The sequence below is a fragment of the Medicago sativa genome, chromosome 4, assembly GCF_051527215.1.
Source record: "Medicago sativa cultivar Bolivia chromosome 4, Bolivia_mono, whole genome shotgun sequence".
In the NCBI taxonomy this organism is placed as follows: domain Eukaryota; kingdom Viridiplantae; phylum Streptophyta; class Magnoliopsida; order Fabales; family Fabaceae; genus Medicago; species Medicago sativa.
Window position 1 is genome coordinate 13,764,278 of NC_140752.1, and position 21,764 is coordinate 13,786,041.

Sequence of the window (21,764 nt, forward strand, 5' to 3'; positions counted from 1 at the left end):
TCTTAAGAACCATGTCTGGACGGGACCTTCTCAATTTCTGTTTGACAGGAGGGCATTCAGATCTTGTCGGTATCCGATGTTCCACAATCTTGGGATCTAGACCCGGCATATCTTTATAGGACCATGCGAAGACATCTGGATAATCATGGAGAAGCTGTGTAATCTTCTTTTTCACTTCTGGCTCAAGTGCAGCACCAATCTTGATCTCTCGCTTGTTCTCTTCAGTACCCAGGTTGATAAGTTCAATTTCTTCCTGGTGAGGCTGAATGGCTCTCTTTTCTTGTTCAAGCAGTCGAGTGATCTCATGCGGTATCTCTTCATCATCTTCCTCATCTTCAGCTTTATACACAGGGAATTCAAAATTTGGAGGAACCATAGGGTCACTGTGTTCAACGGGTTCATTATGGTTCAATCTGCATAATGTGATTGGGATGATTTTAGAAAAAAAAATGTTTTTCATGCAGATTTTTGAAATTAATAAGAAAATACAGATGTTTTGGTTTTTTTTGGCATTACCATTATTTCCAAGAAAAAGGCACTAAAAAGTAAAAAAAACAAAGAGTCGCGAGAAAGACAACAACTTTTATTGATAACGGCAATGCCGAAACAAACATGCCCTTACAAAGATATCACTTTCGCCTTGGGCAGAGCTAAAGGATTGTTATTTTGAAAACAAAGAAAAGCATGAGCAAAAAGACACATTAGATGGAAGCATGCATGACTAAAGGAACATCAATGGCCTCCCAATTTCTCACAGTGCCTCCTGGTAAAACAAATGTAGGCACATAGCTACTCTCAGCAGCATCTTCAGCAATAGCATTAATGAACCCAGCACTATAGAAAGTTCCTGTTGAAACGCCTGAGGTCGGGGAGAACCCGAGGCCCTCTTTACGCTTGTTCTCCAAAATCTGTATCACTTTGCCCCAACCAGCAGCTTGCCCTTCTTGAACAGCTTTCTGGGCGTCTTTCAATGAAGCCATACTGGCACTAGCTCTTCGGGGCTCTGCACCTTCAACAGTCAAGCCTTGAAATGACGTCCCTTCAGCGGACCCTGCTTCAACACAAGAGAAAGATGACACTTGGCTAACCAGATACGCTTCTTCACCATGTACAGTGACAAGCTTACCATTCCTCACAAACTTGAGTTTCTGATGTAGAGTAGAAGTTATTGCCCCGGCGTCGTGAATCTATGGTCTTCCGAGGAGACAACTGTAAGAGGCGTTGATGTCCATGACCTGAAAAGTGATCTGGAACGTCTCAGGACCAATGGTAATTGGCAGATCTACTTCTCCAAGAACATCTTTGCGAGATCCATCAAAAGCCTTAACCAAATAGCTGCTTCCTCTTAGAGAGATTACATGATGACTCAACTGTCTTAGTGTAGACTCAGGCATTACATTTAAGGACGATCCAGTGTCCACCAATACATTGGATATCATATCAGACTTACAGTGCACTGAGATATGCAAAGCTAAGTTGTGGTGTTTTCCTGCTTCGGGGAGTTCATCGTCACCAAACCCCAAGTTATTGGAAGCAGTAATGTTACCCACTATTCCATCGAACTGATCCACGGAGACTTCATGATCAACATAGGCCTGTTCCAGTACCCTCATTAGCACTTTCCTGTGAGCTTCTGAACTCAGGAGCAAAGACAAGATAGATATTTTTGACGGAGTTTACAGCAGTTGATCCACAATCTTATAATCGCTCTTTTTAATGAGCCTCAAAATCTCGTCCAGATTGGACTCTTCAATAGACTGGCCCCATGGGCTGGCATTCTTGTCAACAGGAGGAGCAACTGGTGGAGTTACTGTGGCAGCAGGTGTAACAACCTTCTTCTGGAACAAGGGTGGACCTTTCCGCTCCTCAGAGTTGTGATTTCTCCAGCAACGTTATCAACTGTAGCTAGGGATACCAGAGGCACTTCTACCCCGTTCTGAATCATAGTTGCATCATACTTGTAGGGGATTGCTTTCGTGGAGGCATAAGATACCAGGCCAGGTAACCTGATTACTAAGGGTTCAGCATCCCTTGCCTGTGCCACACCCCCAGTAGGAGAATCATGAAACACTGGCACAATCATACAAACATCACTGACAATTAAGTGTTTATCATCCATTAGGCTCTGTATATCATCTTGTACCACACAACAACCCATAGGATTTCGAAGACATTCTGAACAAGAAACATGATCGTGATTAAACAAAGAAGCTTGGCAAAGTTTAACGTGTAGCGGCACCAAAGGAGTAGCAACATTACGGACATCTAAAATGGGGGCCTCTTGAGGAACACGAACTCTTTCGAAGGCCTCGATCATGTTAACAGCAGCATGGTTTGGAAGTGGATTGTCAAGGACGTGAGGAACGCTATTTTCAAAAGTCAACCGACCTTTGTCTATCAGATCCTTCACAACATACTTCAGAGCATAACAACCTTCCACATCGTGGCCTTGAGCGCCCTGATGGAATTCACATGTAAGATCCTGCCGGAACCTGGGAGGCAACGACGTAGGCGGAGGCTTGTCGGGTCTAGTGACGCAGTGGCCTTTAGCGAGTAGAGTTGGGAGCAGATCAGCATACCGCATTGGTATTGGTGGAAAATAAGTCTTGGGCCGAGGACCCTGTTGTTGCTGCTGTTGCTGTTGAGCAGGAGGCTGCTGTTGTACCTGCTGAGTAATGGCATTAACGGGCACTGGTGGTTGACCCGGTGGCAGAGGATATTGTTGGTAGAATGGTGGGAAGAAAGGATGTTGAGAATACTGCATATATTGGTAGGGCAGAGGTAACTGAGCAGCAGTTGTAGCCTAGTTACCAGATACCATCCCTACTTCGGAATCTTTCTTCTTATGGTGGCCATTACCGTACTTCTTTGGCGCGCTAGCTGAGGACTCACCCTTTTCAAGAACAATGATACCTTCTCTGACAGCCTCCTCTAGACGAGTTCCCATAGTAACCATGTCGGACAAATTATTTGGAGCAGAGACTATCATTCTTTCAACATATTCCTTCTTCAAGGTTTTCAGGAATGTCTGTGTCAGTTCTTCCTCATCAAGCCGAGGAGAAACACGGGCAGCTGCCCCTCTCCATCTCTGAGCATATTCACGGAAGGTTTCGTCTAACTTCTGAGACAAAGACTTAACAGAATCCCTATTCGGCTTCAAGCGGGTGTTAAACTCATAATGATTTTCAAAAGCAGCAGCGAGTTCCTCAAAAGTATGGATATTGTCTTTGCTCAAACCAGTGTACCAGTCTGCCGCATCTTCCATTAAGCTATCCTGGAAGCAGTGGATCATCAGTGCATCATTATCTGCGTAGTTGGCCATTTTTCGGACGTACCGAATGACATGGCTATGTGGACAAGAAGATCTGTTGTACTTGTCAAAATCTGGCACTTTGAACTTCTTAGGAACCTCAAATCAGGATACCAGGCATAGATCACGAGCCTTAGCAGGAACACCGTTCCCACAGCTAGCTTTGACGTCATGGAGTTCTCCAGCTAGCTCTCTCAACTGTTCTCTCATAGCCTCCATTATGGGGTCTTGTCCACGCGGAGTATCATCATCAATTACCTGTCGCACAGTGTGTACAACAGGATCGGTAACAACAGTAGTTACTTGAGGCATTGAGGTACTTGTAGGAGCAAAAGTTGTCACAGGAATCTGTCCTTGATTGCCAATACCAGAAATACCGGCTGCAGTATTAGGAGCATAGAAAGCTGAGAGTCCATAAGGGAGGCCATTGGGCATAACAAACCGAGCATCAGAAGCCACAGTGGAGAATGGGATAGATGGAATCATTTCAGTAGTAGCTGGAACAGATGTGGCTGGTTGTTCTTGTGCAGCCATCATAGTAGACATAGCGTCATGAGCCTTAGCCAAGTCTTCTTTCATAGCAGCCAGTTCGGCACGGAGCTAAGCATTCTCTTCTTCAAAGTTAGCCATGTTTCTTCTCTTGTACAATCTTGTTTGATGAACTCTATCTGGTTGGTACACCTTACGAGCACGAGCCACTTTTCAGACTGCGGCAGAAGAACCAGGAGGCAATGAGCACGAGGGAAGTCTTTTGTGACCAATGGATGCATATGATGCATGAGATGTGTAGATGCATATGCAAAGAAGACTTTTTTTATGTTATCGAAGGGTTTTAGACAAACTAGAAATTTGTAAACATTACTAAACAACTGAAACATCAAAACCAGACGAAACAATCAAACATCACAAGGTCTTACAAGATAACTCCCTTTGAAATACTAAGCCAAGGGATAAACTTTGAAATGTAAAGCAATAATAACAACTGGAAACAACAACAGGAAACAGAGATCCTCAAGCATAAGAAGTGGAAGTATCATCCTCAGACTCAGTCTCAGACTCATAACTGCAGTATCGGGCATAGAAGTCACGGGCACCCCTAGCCCTCTTGGAATCTCTCATAAGCAACTTATCCTTTTCTTCAATTTCCCTTCTAGCTTTAGCCAACTCCTTCTTCAATGTTAAAACCTCATGAGTTTTCTGCTCATCTTTCCCATCCAAAGTCATGATCAAATTCTCAGCCTCATAGTATCTAGTCTTCCACTGATGCTTCTCTCGACTCTCCATAGCTAGATGCTCCTGATACATCTCCTGAGTAGGTGGTAGTAGAGGCAAAGGCAAGGTTGGAATAGACACAGACACATATCTCATGGCGGGGTAAGGCATGCCAATCTTCTCAGCTTGGTTTATCACCCACTGAGTATAGGCCTCATGAGCAATACCGGATCTCACACCCATATGCTTCACCTCTTTCTTCCGAAGCTCGGACCAAGCCTCCATGAAATCTTCTCTTATTCCCGTGGGAGCATTAGAGTAATGGAAGAAATAAGGAGATGTAGCAAGATGGATGGGCTTCTCTCTCATCGGGAAACCAAATTGTCGCAAGGCGAGCTCTGGGTTATAGTTGATTCCACCCCGGGTACCACGAAGAGGTACATTAAGAAACTTTCCATCACCGAAGATGATCTCTTTAACCCTAGCAGCGGGAGTGAGCCAAACCACTTCATTAGGGGTGAGAGCCATGATCCTCTGTGAAATAGTCCAATGCTCTGGATTATCATGAAAAGACTTCGGAAGGTGCGAAATAAACCACCTATAGAGGAGAGGTACACATCAAAGAATGTATCCGCGACCCTTGCCAGATCGATCGTGAATAGCATGGTATGTGTCAGCTAGCAAAGTAGGAACCAGATTCTTGGAGTGGAAGATCATAATAGCATTCATATCCACGAAGCCATCAAGATTCGGAAAGAGAATAAGCCCATAGATGAGTAGTGCAAGAATAGCCTCAAGAGTGTCCTAACAAGTAGTTTTGAGGTTGGCTTTCTCAAGTAAGTACTCCAAAGTGAATCCTTGGATGTGAGCCTTAGTAACAAGATTCTTGGAAACATCGGTAGTCTTGAGATAGAGATCACGGGCAATAACCAAAGGAGTAGGAGGATTCTCAAGTCCCGCGAAAGGTGTTCCTTTGGCTCTGGGTAAACCTGTCAAGGAAGAATAAGCCTCGAGTGTGGGCACCAACTGAAAGTCGGGAAAAGTGAAGCATCGATAGTCTCGATCATAAAACTGCACTAGAGTGTGCACAAGCTTCTCATCCACATTAGTCTGAAGAAGAGTAAGTAAGGCCCCGTAACGATGTCGGAAACCGGTCGGATCCTTGATCTTGAGTGCCAAATCTCTCAAACTAGCCAAATCCACTTCCTTGAACTTGTAGGACTTAGTCTTCCCCATTCCTACAATGTTTAAAAATTCAATTTGTCTAAGCCGTTCGATAAATGCATGGAAAAAGTTTATGCATGTATGCATGTATGCATGATTATGTCCAAGTACGGAGAAAACATGGTGGGTTGAGATTCAAAGTCAAGGAGTCATGGGTGGACACGGTGTTCGGTGAATCTAGGGCTTTGGATAATAGTAACCGGGTTCCAAAAAGTTCCCAAGTCGCAACCTCTCTGACGTATATCATGGTACCACGAGACAACACTCACTCCATGATTATCCGTAAGAAAGTCTAATCTTGAGTGTAGTATCCGGTGACGACTAAAACTCGAGACAACACTCGGTTTAGCCTCCGCACTACATCCTAGAAAATGGCCATGGATGGGTTTGGTTATCTACAGTTCATAGCGTCATAGAACAATTAGAAGTAAAGTGCCTAAACGCGACAACACACACCGACGACATCACCCCCAAAATGCCTCAGCTATGTGGGATTGATCGCATAATCCAATACACGAGGCAACCCTCGGAATGAATTGTCGATTATATCCCCCCTATATCCTAAGTTCACTCAGCCCGGGTGTAGGACTTTTGATATTCTCACCCCATACGTTAGCAAGAATTTAAACATTTATTCACATAAGAAAGCAAAAAGAAGTAAGTAAAAACAAAAGCGCAAGCGTAATAAATAAAGACTAGGCGTAACTCTCGAATCTCCCCAGTGAAGTCGCCAGCTGTTTTATCTTGGTTTTCGGGTGTCAAACATTGATTAAGTTTGAACCTTTTTAACCTTTGATATCTCATTTTTTCTTGGGAAGGGAAAAATAAGAAAAACCCTTGAGAATCGAGGTCCGGGAGTTGTTTTCGCTATGGGAAGGTGTTAGGCACCCATAACGACTATAGTATCATATAGGAACCATCTTTACTTTCTACGCGCGCGCTTTATTTTTAAATGCTATTTGGAAAATGATATTTACACCTAAGAGTTTACTAAGTGAAGAATGGGAGGAAGAAGAAGATGTTTGAATTTTGTTTTATTGGAATTGAAGGAATATTGGTTCCTTGCCTACGTACCCTTTTAAGGGATCAAATCCACCGTAGTTCTCTTCCAAAAAGTGTTCTTTTGTTTTTGTTGATTGATTTTAAGTTTGAAAATGGAATTCGAAGAATGAGAGGGAGAGGCCTCAAGGGCATAAGATTGTGAAAAATGTGCGGTGGAATTAGTTATTTTGCAAAGAAAAAGTCTAAATATGATTAAAATTCATTAAGATTTTTGTTTAAGAAAAATAAGGGAAAATCAATGGGATTTTGATCCCAAAGTTTATTTAGAAAAATATTTGAGTGAAGTTGTTCATATTTTTTTGAAAAGAGAATTTTTCTAAGTATCGTGATTCCTAAGCATACATCTAAGCATTCAATCACCTAAACATACATCTAAAGTATCCATGTGACGTGTGTGCATGTGTCGGTGCTCGTGTCGGTGTACATCATTAGAGTCCATTGTCCTTTACATATGCCCTAGTTTACATGCTATGGTCTTGCAAGAAATTAAAAAACATAAAGAAAATTACAAAATTCCTAGGTCTTTACATCCTAATTCTTTGCAAGAAATGTAAGTTGCTAGAAAATTAAATCTAGAGGGATGGGATGAGAATGCTATGAATAAACTATGGATGAGAGGGTTAGTAACATAATATGGCATAATAGAATAGAAATTTTAAACAAAGTAGCAAAAACTTAACACAAGAGGTGACAAGACTCTTAGCAAAATATACCTAAAATTTGTCACAATATCAAGACAAGCATATGACCTATAATTCCCATGTCATGACAATTTTCGAAGGTTTCATCACAATCAATGATATAAGAATTACAAGAACACATTCAAGTCAAGAATCATAACATATTTTAGACATACTTGGCACTTTATTTTCACAAACAAACATTTACATGACTTGTAAAACAAGTAATCACAAATCAGCACACCAAATAGTAAAGTGACCACAAATTCAGAGGCATATACATCATGGAATCACTTATCAAGGGGCACTATCATGAATCAAAGTATTAGGATCAAGAACATAGTAAAAGTTCACAAAATTTTGACAAACAAGAGTAATCAATTAGCAAGAAATACCATACACATTTTCCCTCAGGTTTTAATACATAACAACATCACAAAAATGTCAAGAAAAACATCAAGATCATGTAGAAAATATTTAGGAATTTTTTTTATCAAAGTTTTGAGTCTATCAGTGGTGTAAAAATCAAATCACAGTATTCAAATAGCAAAAATACAAGCACAAACGAAGTCCACACCAAACAAAAGCCCAGGCCCAAGGGGGAAATGGACCTGGATCATCCAAACGCATCAGGAGCGTTGGATTGATCCAGTCCAACGAAACCCTAAATCTAACGGTGAAGGCTCAGGGTTCATGGGTGAACCAGACTGGTTCAAGTGAACCGGTCTGGTTCAAGCCCCTTTATAAACATAAGAGGCCGGTCCAGCCTCATTTGCCTTTTTCGTTTCTCTCTCTAAGCTCGTTCTAGTGAGAGAAGCTCTCACTTCTCTCTTCACTGGTGTTCATCTCTCCACCGTCGGTTTCTGGAATGAAACGGCTGGAGACGATGAAGATTCATCGGAATCTTCATTGTCGCCGCCGTGAATTCCAGATTCCGGCAACACTTCAAACATCTTTGATTTTCATGGATCTAAACCCTAACTTGTTCTATTTCTTACACTGATTATGAATCTGAACTTATTTTTTCGAAACGAGGCTTAGATACGAGCAGATCTACATTTGAATCTTTCGGTTTCTATGTTTTCAAATCTTTTCGAAACTTTTTGAAATGAAACCCTAACCTAAACTATTTTCTTCACTGATTACGAACATGAGTTTGGATTTACAAAATAAACGGTGAATCTTCGTAGATTTACATCTTTAGGGTTTCGTTTCAAACTTTTTCGAATCTTTTCAAAGTTCTTTGAAAGAACAAGTCTGAGAACTTGTTAATCTGCTTCGATTCACCGTTTATTTGTGTTTACGAATCTTCGATGAGCTTTTTGCAATGAAAACGAAGGAGTTTTGATGATTACCTGAACTTTGACTTGGAGATTCGAATAAAAAGATCCTTGAAAGCTTCTGGTAAGTTTGGACCGAAAATAAATCGGTGTTCTTCTCTCTTTCTTCTTCACTGGTTCAGAACTTGCTTCGATTCTCTCTTCTTCTCACTTCTCTCGAACCCTCTGTGATCGTACCAGTTCGTCTTTGTGATGAATTGGTGCTGGAATTGCAGAGGACGTAGTTCAATGATGAAGATTCATCTTCGAATCTCTGAGAACTGCGAAGAAATTGCTTCAATTTGACTCAATTTTGATTCTGGAAAAACTAGGGTTTTGTTGAGTTCTTCATTGTTCTTGATGATTTCTGAATTTTGATCTAACTGCCAAGAGAGAGAAAGTTTTGATTCTGTTTCTGTGATTTGATGAGTTGGCTTAATCTTAATGGGACTGTGATGATTGGGCCCTTATATAGGTGACATGTGTGCTTGATAGCCAGTGAATGCTTGCCACGTATTCTGGACTAAACTAACTCGGCCTTGCTGAATTTTGGAACCTAAGGATCTTCCTACAAATTTAAAAACTAAAAGGACTAATATGCAATTTCTGAAAAAAGGACAAGAAAGGCAATTTTGACCAAAGGACTAAAATGTAAAATAGAAAAAGACTTCAAAAAGAAAATAAGATAGAAAAAGGACTAAAGTGCAATTTGCAGAATTTGAAGGACTAAAAAGAAAAATAACAAGAGGACTAAAATGAAAATAAAAGAAGAATAAGGACTAAAATGAAAATAATAAAATTTGGTAAAAAATGTAAATTGTAAATACGTAAAGTGAAACCAATAAAAAACACAAGAAGGACTAAAATGAACCAACTACTAAATGAGGTACTTTAAAGTAACCTCTCTCTGTCGAAATTTCATGTGAAATGACCAAAATGCCCCTAGGGACTAAAACGACTCAAAATGATTCAGATGCAATTTTAAAATGGTTTTTTAACAGGGAATTAAAGCAAGAGTTTATTCAGACCAATTGAAAAGACTCAGAGACAATTTTCAGAGATTAAACAGAGTTTCAACACTGGAAATGACTAAAATGCCCTTAAGGACTAAACCGACTCAAAATGCCTCAGATGCAATTTTTAAAATGGATTTTGACATGAATTAGATCAAGGACCTATACAAACAACTTGAAATGACTCAGAGGCAATTTCAGAGATTAAAAATGAGGTTGGACACATGAAATGACTAAAATACCCCTTTGTTATGAATTTTGCAAATAATATTGAAATAAAGTGCATAGAAACATGCAACTGATCAGAGACAACTTCAACATGACTTGATATGCAAGAAAAACATTTGGATGGTTTTAAATGTATGAAGACATAGACAAATTCACAGTTTGAAAAGATTTTTGGGGCAAAAAAATTGGAAGATAAAGCAGGGTAAAATATCAGTGTAAAATAATAGCACATTGGCAATCCTTCAAGAGTAATAGACACATATTAAAGATAGAAAAACATTTTGAGCAAGTATTTTTAGGTCCAAAATTAGGGTATAACAGCTGCCCCTATTTAAGTTTCTTTGTCCGGAGAGTCAAGAGACGAAGTCTTTGATTTGACGGGACGAAGATACTTAAATATTAACATTTGCACTGTTTTTGGACATAAAAATACGCTTCTCATATTTTCAAAAACATGAATGCCTTGCAACATTTTGATTATGAATGCAAGACAAGCGACTGGAGTCTACAGAGCATGTCATATCACTGGGGATTTAGGTAGACATTGACAGGGTAGACAAACCAGGGGACAAAAGATAGGTACAAGCTGTTCTTTGGATCGAACTGGCCACTTGACCAAATAATACAAACAAAAGGTGAGTACAAGCTGTTCTTTGGATCGAACTTGCTACTTGACTGGGGATAGAAGTACAAGACAGGTACAAGCTGTTCTTTGGATCGAACTTGTCACCTGACCGGAAACATAGACATATAGACAGATACAAGCTGTTCTTTGGATCGAACTTGCTACTTGATCAATAACACGAACAGACAGACAGGTGCAAACTGTTCTTTGGATCGAACTTGCTATTTGACCTGGAGGCATAGACAAAAAGTTGATACAAGATGTTCTTTGGATCGAAGTTGCGGCTTAATCAATATCACAACATGTAGGTAGATGCAAACTGTTCTTTGGATCGAACTTGTCGTTTGACCGATAACAAAACATAAGCAGGTTACAAACTGTTCTTTGGATTGAACTTGTCGTTTGACCGAAAACACAGGCATGTAAGCAGGTACAAGCTTTTTTTTGGATCGAACTAGCCACTTGACCAATAACAAGACATATAGCAAGATACAAATTGGAAGTTTGATTTAACAAGACACAAATTGAGGGTAAGTTGACATTGCCTTGAAAAATAGGCATGACCATTATTGTTGGCCCAAAGAGCAAATTGAGAGTGAATTAGCATTGATTTGAATTGAATTGAAAGTTGACATTGAAATAGACATTGAAGGTTGAAAATAATCAGAGACACAAACATGGAATTGAATTGAGAATAGACACAATCATTGGATTGAGAGTTGAAATTGGATTGAACTGAAAGTTGAGATTGAGTTGAATTGAAATTGAGATTGGGTCGAATTGAAATTGAGATTGAGTTGAATTGAAATTGAGATTGGGTCGAATTGAAATTGAGATTGAGTTGAATTGAAATTGAGATTGGAAATGTAACATGTATGTATGGTATAACAATATCATCAAATGTAAGGGCACATAGAATGCATGATTATGGATGTATGAATGCTTGAAATGCATGATTGGTTTGTAGCTTGACAGAGAAGTTTCACAGAGACAGACGAAACATTAGAAGATTGGGCACGTGGTGGCTTGTGCTATAACATGTACACACGGGAATCCTCTTTGGAGAGATCATTGTTTGAGAGACGTATCTAAACCATGGCTGAGGGCAATATATCATATCACATGCAAAACTTGCAGACGAGGGAACCTTGGAAGATTCTTTGATACAGGTCGACATTGCTAGGCGTGTCAGTGCTGGGTAAACATTGGATATTCGCATCTATGGTCAATGCTTTTCATTCTTTCGTTCTTTCATTTTTCATTCTTCAATCCCATTTTTTCCTGAACCGCCCTTTCGGGTTTTCGATTCACCGAGAATAAATTCTTTTCATTGCCCCATTTTTGCCTGAATTGCCTTCATAGGTTGTCAATCCGCGGGGTGCTCATTTTTGCCTAAGCCGCCCTTTCGGGTTTTCAACTTAGCGAGCTTTTCATTTGCACTTTTTTTCAAATTTTTCTTTCATTCTGTTTTTTCATTCTTGCCATTGACCACAGATCATCCTGGGGAACAACCTGCTTGTAACATGTATTGAAATAGACATTGACACTCATTTATTCATGCATGTTTCACTGGAATGTACCCTATTGCTCATGTTTGCTTTCAAAATAAACGGAAAAGATTTTTCAATTTTCAAAATGTTCGTTTCAGACGTTGACATTATCAAATAGAAAGAAAATATTTTGTATATAACATTGAAAATAGGAAGAAAATAGAGTTTCAAACAAAAGCATAGACTCAAATTGATGTAGAAGAGTGAAAGTCAACCAAAGGCATAACTCCACGGATTTACAAAGCTTGGAAAATGGTAATTTTATTGGTTGGTGGTACATTGAACACGGTGACCGCTACATTTCATAGAAATTTTGAATTCACAAGTACAGAAGCTTCTGATGAAGACGATCTTTGACAGCTACAGGTGCTCCAAGGGGTGATGGTGATTTGCCAGATATAGTTACTTGTCTTTCATTATCAATCTCATTTTTGCATGAACCGCCCTTTCGGGTTTTTGGCTCATCGAGACGCTCATTCTTGCCTGAGTTGCGTACAATCTCAGCGAGCTTTTTCATATTCATTTTTTTTGTCCCTAACTTTTGCCTGGATCGCCCTTTCGGGTTTTCGATCCACCGGGAAGCGCATTTTTGCCTAGGCCGCCCTTTCGGGTTTTCGACCTACCACGCTGTTCTTTTCTTTTTAGACAAAGTATTTCTTGACTATATCAGCATTTACAGGATTTGGAAGTTCAACACCATCCATGTGCGTAAGGATCAAAGCACCACCAGAGAAAGCCTTCTTGACAACATAAGGACCATCATAGTTAGGTGTCCACTTGCCCCTTGGGTCAGGTTGTTGCCTTATACTTTCTTTCAATATAAGTTCGCCTTCCTTGAATTCTCGAGGTCGGACTTTCTTGTCAAAAGCATTCTTCATTCGTACTTGATACAACTGTCCATGAGCCATAGCATCCATACGTTTCTCTTCAATCAAATTCAACTGATCATACCGACTTTGACACCATTCAGCCTCAGTCAATTTTGCTTCCATGATCACTCGAAGAGATGGAATCTCCACTTCTAGAGGGAGAACTGCTTCCGTACCATATACCAGAGAAAAGGGAGTTGCTCCGGTTGAACTGCGCACCGTGGTACGATAACCATGCAAGGCAAACGGTAGCATCTCATGCCAATCTTTGTAAGTAGTGACCATCTTCTGAACGATCTTCTTGATATTCTTGTTAGCGGCCTCAACTGCACCATTCATCTGAGGTCTATAAGGAGAAGAGTTGTGATGTTCAATCTTGAATTCTTCACATAAAGCTTGCATCATGCTATTGTTCAGATTGGAACCATTGTCAGTGATGATCTTGTTGGGAACACCATATCGACAGATGATGTTATTCTTGATAAACTTTACTACCACTTGCTTGGTTACATTTGCATAGGAAGCAACTTCAACCCACTTGGTGAAATAATCAATTGCTACCAGAATGAAACGATGTCCGTTAGAAGCTTTTGGTTCAATTCTTCCGATCATGTCAGTGCCCCACATAGAGAAAGGCCATGGGGAGGATATAACGTTGAGAGCATGTGGAGGCACATGAATCTTGTCAGCGTAGATTTGACATTTGTGGCATCTCTTAGCATGTCTGTAGCAGTCACGCTCCATAGTCATCCAGTAATAGCCGGCTCTTAACAGTTTTCTTGACATAGTGTGACCTGTAGCATGGGTCCCAAAGGTGTCGTCATGTACATTGTGCATCAACTTCTCAGCTTCCTGTTCATCAACACATCTCAACAAGACCATGTCATAGTTCCTCTTGTATAGGATTTCTCCGTCCAGAAGGAATATACTAGCCCACCTCCTCAGGGTCTTTTTATCCCTGTTGGATGCACCAGGTGGATATTCATGGCTCTGCAAGAACTGTTTGATATTATAATACCAAGGTTTTCCATCATTCACACTTTCATCAACTTGATCTGACATATCTTCAATAGTAAACACATGAGCGGGTCTATCAAGACGATGTACCTTGATTACGGGCACGTCATTCTAGTGATTCACACGAAACATGGAAGACAGAGTAGCAAGGGCATCAGCCATCTGGTTTTCATCCCGAGGGATATGATGCAACTCAACCTTGGTAAAGTATGTCAACAGACATCTTGCATAATCACGGTAAGGGATCAGCTTCTCATGATGAGTCTCCCATTCACCTTTTATATGATTAATGACAAGTGCAGAATCTCCATAGATGTTGAGGTGCTTAATTCTCATATCAATGGCCTCTTCAATTCCCAAGATGCATGCTTCATATTCAGCTATGTTGTTCGTGCATTCAAAAGTTATTCGAGCAGTGAAAGGAATGTGGTGCCCTTGCGGAGTTACAATAATGGCCCCAATCCCTTTACCATAAGCATTGATAGCACCATCAAATACCAATCCCCATTTGCTACTGGGATCCGGCCCTTCATTGATCACTGGTTCTTCACAGTCTTTTGCTTTTAGATACATAATCTCTTCATCAGGGAAATCAAACTTGATCGGCTGGTAATCATCAAGAGGTTGACAAGCAAGATGCTCAGCAAGGATACTTCCTTTGATTGCTTTTTGAGTTTTGTACACAATATCATATTCAGACAACAACATTTGCCAACGTGCAATCTTTCCAGTAACAGCAGGTTTCTCAAAGATGTACTTGATTGGATCCTTTCGGGATATCAACCAAGTTGTGTGATTCACCATATAATGGCGCAGGCGTTTGGCAGCCCAAGCTAAAGCACAATAGGTCTTTTCAAGCATTCTATACCGAGTCTCACAGTCGGTGAACTTCTTGCTCAGGTAATAGATAGCATGTTCTTTCTTTCCAGTCTCGTCTTGTTGCCCGAGAACACAACCCACAGACTCATCCAACACTGACAGGTACATAATCAAAGGCCTTCCTTCCGCTGGCGGGACAAGGATAGGTGGTTCCAACAAGTATTCTTTAATGCTATCAAAAGCTTCCTGGCATTCATCATTCCATACAACAGGCTGATTCTTTCTGAGCAATTTGAAAATTGGTCCACAGGTAGTAGTCATGTGGGATATAAATCTTGAAATATAATTCAGGCGTCCGAGGAAACCTCTGACTTACTTTTCAGTTTGAGGGGCCGACATCTCTCTGATAGCTCGGACATTGTCAGGATCAACTTCAATGCCTCTTTGGCTGACAATGAAGCCTAGCAACTTTCCAGATCTTACACCGAATGTGCACTTGTTAGGATTCAACCGCAGTTTGTACTTTCTCAATCTTTCAAACATCTTTTTCAAGTATACAACATGCTGCTCTTCATCGCTTGATTTCACAATCATGTCATCAACATATACTTCAATCTCCTTGTGAATCATATCATGAAACAAAGTAGTCATACCCCTTTGATAGGTAGCACCCGCATTTATCAAGCCGAACGGCATTACTTTATAACAGAACGTTCCCCATGGAGTGATGAAGGACGTCTTTTCTCTATCTTCGGGCAACATCCGTATCTGGTTATAGCCGGAGAAACCATCCATAAAGGAGAACACTTTGGATTGGGCGGTACTATCAACGAGCACATCAATATGAGGCAGTGGGAAGTTATCTTTTGGACTGGCTTTATTCAAATCTCTGTAATCAACACATGTTCGAACTTTCCCATCCTTCTTTGGTACTGGTACAATGTTGGCAATCCACTCAGGATATTCAGCTGTCATGAGAAAACCCGCATCAATTTGCTTTTGCACCTCAGCCTTGATCTTAAGAACCATGTCTGGACGGGACCTTCTCAATTTCTGTTTGACAGGAGGGCATTCAGATCTTGTCGGTATCCGATGTTCCACAATCTTGGGATCTAGACCCGGCATATCTTTATAGGACCATTCGAAGACATCTGGATAATCATGGAGAAGCTGTGTAATCTTCTTTTTCACTTCTGGCTCAAGTGCAGCACCAATCTTGATCTCTCGCTTGTTCTCTTCAGTACCCAGGTTGATAAGTTCAATTTCTTCCTGGTGAGGCTGAATGGCTCTCTTTTCTTGTTCAAGCAGTCGAGTGATCTCATGCGGTATCTCTTCATCATCTTCCTCATCTTCAGCTTTATACACAGGGAATTCAAAATTTGGAGGAACCATAGGGTCACTGTGTTCAACGGGTTCATTATGGTTCAATCTGCATAATGTGATTGGGATGATTTTAGAAAAAAAAAATGTTTTTCATGCAGATTTTTGAAATTAATAAGAAAATACAGATGTTTTGGTTTTTTTTGGCATTACCATTATTTCCAAGAAAAAGGCACTAAAAAGTAAAAAAAACAAAGAGTCGCGAGAAAGACAACAACTTTTATTGATAACGGCAATGCCGAAACAAACATGCCCTTACAAAGATATCACTTTCGCCTTGGGCAGAGCTAAAGGATTGTTATTTTGAAAACAAAGAAAAGCATGAGCAAAAAGACACATTAGATGGAAGCATGCATGACTAAAGGAACATCAATGGCCTCCCAATTTCTCACAGTGCCTCCTGGTACAACAAATGTAGGCACATAGCTACTCTCAGCAGCATCTTCAGCAATAGCATTAATGAACCCAGCACTATAGAAAGTTCCTGTTGAAACGCCTGAGGTTGGGGACAACCCGAGGCCCTCTTTACGCTTGTTCTCCAAAATCTGTATCACTTTGCCCCAACCAGTAGCTTGCCCTTCTTGAACAGCTTTCTGGGCGTCTTTCAATGAAGCCATACTGGCACTAGCTCTTCGGGGCTCTGCACCTTCAACAGTCAAGCCTTGAAATGACGTCCCTTCAGCGGACCCTGCTTCAACACAAGAGAAAGATGACACTTGGCTAACCAGATACGCTTCTTCACCATGTACAGTGACAAGCTTACCATTCCTCACAAACTTGAGTTTCTGATGTAGAGTAGAAGTTACTGCCCCGGCGTCGTGAATCTATGGTCTTCCGAGGAGACAACTGTAAGAGGCGTTGATGTCCATGACCTGAAAAGTGATCTGGAACGTCTCAGGACCAATGGTAATTGGCAGATCTACTTCTCCAAGAACATCTTTGCGAGATCCATCAAAAGCCTTAACCAAATAGCTGCTTCCTCTTAGAGAGATTACATGATGACTCAACTGTCTTAGTGTAGACTCAGGCATTACATTTAAGGACGATCCAGTGTCCACCAATACATTGGATATCATATCAGACTTACAGTGCACTGAGATATGCAAAGCTAAGTTGTGGTGTTTTCCTGCTTCGGGGAGTTCATCGTCACCAAACCCCAAGTTATTGGAAGCAGTAATGTTACCCACTATTCCATCGAACTGATCCACGGAGACTTCATGATCAACATAGGCCTGTTCCAGTACCCTCATTAGCACTTTCCTGTGAGCTTCTGAACTCAGGAGCAAAGACAAGATAGATATTTTTGACGGAGTTTACAGCAGTTGATCCACAATCTTATAATCGCTCTTTTTAATGAGCCTTAAAATCTCGTCCAGATTGGACTCTTCAATAGACTGGCCCCATGGGCTGGCATTCTTGTCAATAGGAGGAGCAACTGGTGGAGTTACTGTGGCAGCAGGTGTAACAACCTTCATCTGGAACAAGGGTGGACGGACCTTTCCGCTCCTCAGAGTTGTGATTTCTCCAGCAACGTTATCAACTGTAGCTAGGGATACCAGAGGCACTTCTACCCCGTTCTGAATCATAGTTGCATCATACTTGTAGGGGATTGCTTTCGTGGAGGCATAAGATACCGGGCCAGGTAACCTGATTACTAAGGGTTCAACATCCCTTGCCTGTGCCACACCCCCAGTAGGAGAATCATGAAACACTGGCACAATCATACAAACATCACTGACAATTAAGTGTTTATCATCCATTAGGCTCTGTATATCATCTTGTACCACACAACAACCCATAGGATTTCGAAGACATTCTGAACAAGAAACATGATCGTGATTAAACAAAGAAGCTTGGCAAAGTTTAACGTGTAGCGGCACCAAAGGAGTAGCAACATTACGGACATCTAAAATGGGGGCCTCTTGAGGAACACGAACTCTTTCGAAGGCCTCGATCATGTTAACAGCAGCATGGTTTGGAAGTGGATTGTCAAGGACGTGAGGAACGCTATTTTCAAAAGTCAACCGACCTTTGTCAATCAGATCCTTCACAACATACTTCAGAGCATAACAACCTTCCACATCGTGGCCTTGAGCGCCCTGATGGAATTCACATGTAAGATCCTGCCGGAACCTGGGAGGCAACGACGTAGGCGGAGGCTTGTCGGGTCTGGTGACGCAGTGGCCTTTAGCGAGTAGAGTTGGGAGCAGATCAGCATACCGCATTGGTATTGGTGGAAAATAAGTCTTGGGCCGAGGACCCTGTTGTTGCTGCTGTTGCTGTTGAGCAGGAGGCTGCTGTTGTACCTGCTGAGTAATGGCATTAACGGGCACTGGTGGTTGACCCGGTGGCAGAGGATATTGCTGGTAGAATGGTGGGAAGAAAGGATGTTGAGAATACTGCATATATTGGTAGGGCAGAGGTAACTGAGCAGCAGTTGTAGCCTAGTTACCAGATACCATCCCTACTTCGGAATCTTTCTTCTTATGGTGGCCATTACCGTACTTCTTTGGCGCGCTAGCTGAGGACTCACCCTTTTCAAGAACAATGATACCTTCTCTGACAGCCTCCTCTAGACGAGTTCCCATAGTAACCATGTCGGACAAATTATTTGGAGCAGAGACTATCATTCTTTCAACATATTCCTTCTTCAAGGTTTTCAGGAATGTCTGTGTCAGTTCTTCCTCATCAAGCCGAGGAGAAACACGGGAAGCTGCCCCTCTCCATCTCTGAGCATATTCACGGAAGGTTTCGTCTAACTTCTGAGACAAAGACTTAAGAGAATCCCTATTCGGCTTCAAGCGGGTGTTAAACTCATAATGATTTTCAAAAGCAGCAGCGAGTTCCTCAAAAGTATGGATATTGTCTTTGCTCAAACCAGTGTACCAGTCTGCCGCATCTTCCATTAAGCTATCCTGGAAGCAGTGGATCATCAGTGCATCATTATCTGCGTAGTTGGCCATTTTTCGGACGTACCGAATGACATGGCTATGTGGACAAGAAGATCTGTTGTACTTGTCAAAATCTGGCACTTTGAACTTCTTAGGAACCTCAAATCAGGATACCAGGCATAGATCACGAGCCTTAGCAGGAACACCGTTCCCACAGCTAGCTTTGACCTCATGGAGTTCTCCAGCTAGCTCTCTCAACTGTTCTCTCATAGCCTCCATTATGGGGTCTTGTCCACGCGGAGTATCATCATCAATTACCTGTCGCACAGTGTGTACAACAGGATCGGTAACAACAGTAGTTACTTGAGGCATTGAGGTACTTGTAGGAGCAAAAGTTGTCACAGGAATCTGTCCTTGATTGCCAATACCAGAAATACCGGCTGCAGTATTAGGAGCATAGAAAGCTGAGAGTCCATAAGGGCGGCCATTGGGCATAACAAACCGAGCATCAGAAGCCACAGTGGAGAATGGGATAGATGGAATCATTTCAGTAGTAGCTGGAACAGATGTGGCTGGTTGTTCTTGTGCAGCCATCATAGTAGACATAGCGTCATGAGCCTTAGCCAAGTCTTCTTTCATAGCAGCCAGTTCGGCACGGAGCTGAGCATTCTCTTCTTCAAAGTTAGCCATGTTTCTTCTCTTGTACAATCTTGTTTGATGAACTCTATCTGGTTGGTACACCTTACGAGCACGAGCCACTTTTCAGACTGCGGCAGAAGAACCAGGAGGCAATGAGCACGAGGGAAGTCTTTTGTGACCAATGGATGCATATGATGCATGAGATGTGTAGATGCATATGCAAAGAAGACTTTTTTTATGTTATCGAAGGGTTTCAGACAAACTAGAAATTTGTAAACATTACTAAACAACTGAAACATCAAAACCAGACGAAACAATCAAACATCACAAGGTCTTACAAGATAACTCCCTTTGAAATACTAAGCCAAGGGATAAACTTTGAAATGTAAAGCAATAATAACAACTGGAAACAACAACAGGAAACAGAGATCCTCAAGCATAAGAAGTGGAAGTATCATCCTCAGACTCAGTCTCAGACTCATAACTGCAGTATCGGGCATAGAAGTCACGGGCACCCCTAACCCTCTTGGAATCTCTCATAAGCAACTTATCCTTTTCTTCAATTTCCCTTCTAGCTTTAGCCAACTCCTTCTTCAATGTTAAAACCTCATGAGTTTTCTGCTCATCTTTCCCATCCAAAGTCATGATCAAATTCTCAGCCTCATAGTATCTAGTCTTCCACTGATGCTTCTCTCGACTCTCCATAGCTAGATGCTCCTGATACATCTCCTGAGTAGGTGGTAGTAGAGGCAAAGGCAAGGTTGGAATAGACACAGACACATATCTCATGGCGGGGTAAGGCATGCCAATCTTCTCAGCTTGGTTTATCACCCACTGAGTATAGGCCTCATGAGCAATACCGGATCTCACACCCATATGCTTCACCTCTTTCTTCCGAAGCTCGGACCAAGCCTCCATGAAATCTTCTCTTATTCCCGTGGGAGCATTAGAGTAATGGAAGAAATAAGGAGATGTAGCAAGATGGATGGGCTTCTCTCTCATCGGGAAACCAAATTGTCGCAAGGCGAGCTCTGGGTTATAGTTGATTCCACCCCGGGTACCACGAAGAGGTACATTAAGAAACTTTCCACCACCGAAGATGATCTCTTTAACCCTAGCAGCGGGAGTGAGCCAAACCACTTCATTAGGGGTGAGAGCCATGATCCTCTGTGAAATAGTCCAATGCTCTGGATTATCATGAAAAGACTTTGGAAGGTGCGAAATAAACCACCTATAGAGGAGAGGTACACATCAAAGAATGTATCCGCGACCCTTGCCAGATCGATCGTGAATAGCATGGTATGTGTCAGCTAGCAAAGTAGGAACCAGATTCTTGGAGTGGAAGATCATAATAGCATTCATATCCACGAAGCCATCAAGATTCGGAAAGAGAATAAGCCCATAGATGAGTAGTGCAAGAATAGCCTCAAGAGTGTCCTAACAAGTAGTTTTGAGGTTGGCTTTCTCAAGTAAGTACTCCAAAGTGAATCCTTGGATGTGAGCCTTGGTAACAAGATTCTTGGAAACATCGGTAGTCTTGAGATAGAGATCACGGGCAATAACCAAAGGAGTAGGAGGATTCTCAAGTCCCGCGAAAGGTGTTCCTTTGGCTCTGGGTAAACCTGTCAAGGAAGAATAAGCCTCGAGTGTGGGCACCAACTGAAAGTCGAGAAAAGTGAAGCATCGATAGTCTCGATCATAAAACTGCACTAGAGTGTGCACAAGCTTCTCATCCACATTAGTCTGAAGAAGAGTAAGTAAGGCCCCGTAACGATGTCGGAAACCGGTCGGATCCTTGATCTTGGATAATAGTAACCGGGTTCCAAAAAGTTCCCAAGTCGCAACCTCTCTGACGTATATCATGGTACCACGAGACAACACTCCATGATTATCCGTAAGAAAGTCTAATCTTGAGTGTAGTATCCG